This window comes from Diaphorina citri, unplaced genomic scaffold (genome assembly GCF_000475195.1).
Source record: "Diaphorina citri unplaced genomic scaffold, Diaci psyllid genome assembly version 1.1 scaffold105, whole genome shotgun sequence".
Lineage (NCBI taxonomy): Eukaryota > Metazoa > Arthropoda > Insecta > Hemiptera > Psyllidae > Diaphorina > Diaphorina citri.
Window position 1 is genome coordinate 270907 of NW_007377542.1, and position 6075 is coordinate 276981.

Here is a 6075-nt window from a genome sequence, read left to right on the forward strand (position 1 = left end):
AGTCGATCATTTAAGCCCGGTTTTAGCGTCACCTATGTTAAGCTACGCCGAGCAAAGTCAATAAATGGATGGGTGACTTAAAGTTAATTGAGTAATTGTGGGATTTTTTTTTTCACATTTTCTCACACAAATGAGCTCTGATCTTGAAATTTGTCGCGACGACCTATGAACTCAAAGCGAGTAAGTTTTAGATAACACTTCAGTCGATCATTTAAGCCCGGTTTTAGCGTCACCTATGTTAAGCTACGCCGAGCAAAGCCAATAAATGGATGGGTGACTTAAAGTTAATTGAGTAATTGTGGGATTTTTTTTTTTCACATTTTCTCACACAAATGAGCTCTGATCTTGAAATTTGTCGCGACGACCTATGAACTCAAAGCGAGCAAGTTTTAGATAACACTTCAGTCGATCATTTAAGCCCGGTTTTAGCGTCACCTATGTTAAGCTACGCCGAGCAAAGCCAATAAATGGATGGGTGACTTAAAGTTAATTGACTAATTGTGGGATTTTTTTTTTCTCATTTTCTCACACAAATGAGCTCTGATCTTGAAATTTGTCGCGACGACCTATGAACTCAAAGCGAGAAAGTTTTAGATAACACTTCAGTCGTTAATTCAAGACCGGTTTTGGCGTTACCTATGTTAAGCTACGCCGAGGAAGGCCAATAAATGGATGGGTGACTTAAACATTATATTGGAAATAAAGGGAGGACGGGCTCTAGTCTTGATTTTAAATCATTACATGAAAGTAAAATCAAAAAATCAAATCAAGAATAATAATAAACTGAATATTAAATAAAATAGGTAGGTACATAAATACTGATTTTCTTTAACCAAGATCAAAAAATTCCCGGAGGGACGGGCCCCGCTTGTTATTACTATTGTAATAATAAAGGAAGGACGACTAAAAATGGAGAAAACGTGTCGTGTACAGTTCTGATTTTCAAGAAAGATTCGGAATTTCCAATGTCTGAATTCTAATCTGTCTGCAGAGATGATTCTAACTTCCTAACATGAAATGCAGATCTCCGGATCACGATCACACTATGGTTTTTCATTCAAAGATGCCTCAAGTTAAATGATTTATTTACAGATAATCTTCACAACTTCATTCACAGGTAATCAATGGTCATACAATAGGTTTTCATTTTTCATCAAAGATGCCTCAAGCATGATGAAAATGATCTATTAGACATCCTAATGTTGTGTAAGCCAGAAATAATCTCCAGTGTATATTGGTGAGTCGTATATAGCAGAGATCTTTGCAAATAGTTCTGAACAATGACATGGGTTAATAGCTAGATCCACCTCCTTCACTAATTACCTCATAATAATGTAATGTACCTGTGTAATAGATAAATAAAGTTAGGCTATTATCACAGCTGGAGAATCAGTTCTAACTTCTAACCTTGCTCGGATGCTAAGCAGAGATTGGAAAATAATTTATGGCACATTCTTCTTCATGAGACATTCCTACAAGACTGTTGTCTCCTTCCGCGATCTTTGGTACATAATGGACAGAGGACAGATTGCTAGTGCGTGAGATCAGTAGTCAGTCCAGACACTGGCCTCGTGTAAACACCACTGGCGTCCATTAACAACAGTCCAGTCCAATCAGATGGTCGGAATCCATTGAATATGCACCTGTACAGAATTGCATTTTGTCCACCTGGACTGGAATCTGGAATGTCAGTGGACTCCAGTGGTTACAAGATGCCAGTAGCCACAGACTACCTCCTACGTGTGAATCTTGAACCGAAAAGCCGATCGCTGATGGCAGGATGCAAACCCGGGTAGACATACCTAACCAATTACCAATGGTGTAGACATGATGACCAAAGTTTTGTCTAATACCTATAGGTACTTATAACTTTATAACCTAGGATTCCTAGGATGTCTAATATAAACATATTTAATAATAATGATGACCAAAATCAAACAAGTTTTGATTATATCCCGAACAATATGTACCTACCCACTTGTAAATGGACTAAATATAGAAGTTCGGCTCGTCATACTTCTGGGAACTCCAAAGAAAACCAACTGGGGAGTTTTTGTGGCCGAACAATTAAGGAATGACTTGTCAAAACGATTATTGTGGACAAGTTGAATTTTAGAATTGGATTAAGCTCGTGAAATATTGGACGGGATTTCCTGCGTTATTTGTATTATTACAGTTTGACATTGTTAGATGACTCCCTATCAGTAAGTCACCTACTATGTAGGTATATACTCGTATAGCTATGTAACTTTTGTACACAATTCAAATTTTCATTGTAACTCATGAGTGGTAAGCTCCTAAGGTGTGTCCACACATAGTCGACGCCGTCAATCGATGGTCGAACGACGCGACGAGGTGAATCTATGTTGTCGAGGTAGTGTTCGGTTTCAGTCGACGTCAATGGACCATCGATCTCAATCAGCCCTAAGGGTAGTTACTTTGGGTTGACATTTGTAGCCAAAACGGCTACAAAATTTTTACAGTGCCCTTCGCGCTCAACCTTTGCTATTTCTTTAAAAAGGAAAATTTCGGGCTGGTCTACTCCCCGTTTCAAGTCCCCCCAGCCAGACTAAACTGGTCTACTCCCTGTTTAAAGTTCCCCAGCCAGACAAAGCTAGTCTACTCCTTGTTTGAAGTTAATCAGCCAGACCATCCCAGCAGGATAAACAAGGTATATACATATATTCTACAAGCAGGCTGAGGCATGGCTGAGGCTGAGGCATGGCCGTATGCAGGATGGCCGTATGCATAGAGGCATGGCCGTAGGTGACCGTAGCGTAACTTACCGTATCGTACCGCACCTGACTATTAGAGGGCCTATTCAAATCAAAAGGAAGCTATTCTCGAAGTTTCATCAAAATCGGTCCAGCCGTTTCGGCTGTGCGTTGATTATGAGTGAGTGAATGAATGAATGAGTCAGGGTTTACTCTTTTATAATATACTAGCTGAATTCCGTCGCTTCGCTCCGGAATCCCGCTAGTTCATCCCGAGGCATGGCCAAACTTGTGGAAAAGGCATAGAATTGTAGATATTGGGTTATGTAGGTGCAGGGATAATTTTAACATCTATGCACCTAATCATCAAGGATAAAATAGATAGTGCAAATCAATTAATGGTAACACAGATTAATAGATTCATATAAAACAGTTACCTATTGCATAACCAATGGGAGCGTGAGAACTCAGTAGATATTGAAGTCTAACACCTATTTCTTTACCTAGGTATTTTCCTGCCTATTGAATTGAAATAAAGCTCGTAAAATAAATGAGAATAATGAGACTGATTACCTATATTTACTTAGGTACTTATGTTGGTACCTATTTACATCTTGGATTGGCATAATGTAAATCCCTTTTATTTGAATATAGGTATTGGATTGACACTAAGTACATATATATAGCATATATTTATTTACCTACTTATTTTCCTAAATATTGGGTTGATATTAAGATTGTAATTCCCTCTGTCAAACCTCTTGAAAAAAAAATCCCATGCTACAATGATAAAGCTCACACTCTGGCCAGAATTTGAGTCGGTTCAGCCAATCCTGATCTTATGATAGAGGAACAATAACCGGTTAAAGCCACTCGGTCACGTGAGGGAATCTTTATGAACTTAATGTTCAATGTTCTACTATAGAAACCAGAATTTCCCAGTATTCTGGTCTGACGTAGACTTCAGCATGTAATTATTTTCGCATATTTTTACTTTTTATCCTCACACTTGTCACGTGGACTATCACGTTTTGTACCCAATTAACCCTGGATATCCCTTGGTTGTAAAATATGTGAGTCGAAAACTATTTATCTATAGATACTGATAGATTCTGACGAGACTTTGTGAAGATTCATCTTAAAAAGAAGAATGCCAGTATCTTAAACTCTTTACTAGTCTTTAATACAGTGAAGAGTAGGTATAAGTTACCTACTGGTATTCTTCTTTTCAAGAAAACTATTCAGACAAGGCAAAAGCTGAAAGATCCTAGAAAAACCAACAAACCACTGATAAATTCTGACGTGATTTTGTGAAGATTCATCTTGAAAAGAAGAACGCCAGGATCTTAAACTCTTCACTAGTCTTTACAGTCAAGAGTATAAGTTACCTACTGGTATTCTTCTTTTCAAGAAAACTATTCAGACAAGGCAAAAGCTGAAAGATCCTAGAAAAACCAACAAACCAAAGTAATAAGATTGAATTCCGATTTACTAGGTTCGAAATCTGCCTATCAAAGGGAAAAGGGCCAGCGTAGTTAGCTTGGAGGGTAGCGCGTCTGCCTTCTAAGCCCTAGGTCGCGGGTTAGTTTTGACCTCAGATTTGGATTTTTCCCAACTTTTTACATAGGAATCGACCATTTATTTATAATTTTTACCCATTTGCAACTGCTCGTAGGCGCTAGGTCGCGGGTTAGTTTTGACCTCAGATTTGGATTTTTCCCAACTTTTTACATATGTAGGAATCGACCATTTATTTATAATTTTTACCCATTTGCAACTGCTCCATTTGACCTATACCTACCTACTAGAATAATATGAGTAGGTAAGTAACGTACCCTATAAATAGGTATAAACAAATTGTTTTAACCTTTTGGTAGTGAATTTTCTTCTTCTCCGCTTTGATTACACAAGGACACAGTGAGCAGTTCAGGGTTAATGTTTATCTTGGCTCAAATCATGCCTTGAGCATAAGAAGAAGAAATAAACTTTAATGAAACTTTCAGCAAATTATAAATATTGTAGGTAGGTAAAGAAAAAAAATAGTGTGAATCCATGTAAATCTTGCCTTATGAATATTGTAGGTAAAAAAAAAAAACTTGTGAATCATGTAAATCTTGTCTTCTGACGTCAGAGATCACGTGATAGTAATGATGGGTATGTAAATGCAAAAAAAAAAAAAAAAAAAAAAAACAGTTTCTTTGTGTTATTATATCACAACTTTGTTGCTCACTGCAGCATTTTCGGATTTTTCCCAATATCTCAATAATACTAAAATCCAATGTTTACCTACCATGCTGGCACCGGTCGCTATGCGCATTAATATGTCATAGCTACTCATTTTCCTCACAGGGCTGAGTGGGCCCCGCAACAGCCAGTCATGGAATCAATCATTTGGATGATACAAATTTCTTGACCCCGCCGGGAATCGAACCCGGGTCTCCCGCGTGCAAGGCGAGCGCAGTGACCACTACGCCATAGGAGCTGACGGAGCAAATATTTCATCATAAGCTATTCCTTCTTTTTGAGAATAACCTTTCGCTACGAGACGCGCCTTGTGCTTCTCAATTGATCCATCAGACAGGAGTTTGGTTTTAAACACCCACTTACTCTTCACCGGTTTCTTTCCAGCCGGCAGAGTACCTACAAACTTCCCAAGTTTTATTTCTCTCATGACATTGAATTTCGCCAGCATAGCTTTTTCCCATACATCTCTATCAGGCCATTTTAAAACCTAGGTTTTGACATTCTGTCACCTGTCACCTTTCAACTTTGGGGCCCCAAATTTTAATCAGCGACGTGCCTTGATTTAATGAAAATGTGTACCAAATTTCATCAAAATCAAACCAGGCAATCGGGAGTTATAGCGGAACATACAGACATCCAAACCAAATGCAAAACGGTCGAGTTAAAACATAGACCTTCACTTCGTTCGGTCAATTACTAATTTGGGGGTTTTAGGTATGGTTTTGGGGGGTCAACTCTCATAACTTTTTCGATATCTCTAACCGTTTTGTGAAAACCGCCAAAAAGCGGTTAATTCCGCCTGTGGGCGGCAGCCAGTGCAACTTTTACCGCTTTTCGGATTTTTCCCTTTACTTACTCATCAAGACCTACCACCCTGCCAAATTTCAAGTTTCTAGGACATCGGGAAGTGCCTCATAATTTTGATGAGTGAGTCAGTCGTAAAATAAGCGATTTTCAAACCGTTTTTTCTACCCCTTCCGGTAAAGCTAGAACTTCGGAATTTCGCAGGTATAATAAGGAAGTATAGGTTAACATATGGTCCAAATTTCGTGAGATTACATTGAAAATTGACGGAGTTATGATAGGGGTAAAAATGCGTCGAAATGCTTCGTGTAAT

General features: G+C 38.5%; 1 protein-coding gene across 1 annotated transcript in view; it reads left to right on the forward strand.

The window, feature by feature from the left end:
• Positions 1–6075, forward strand: part of LOC103524561 (laccase) — a 31028-nt gene that overhangs the window by 6203 nt on the left and 18750 nt on the right. The window lies entirely within an intron of this gene.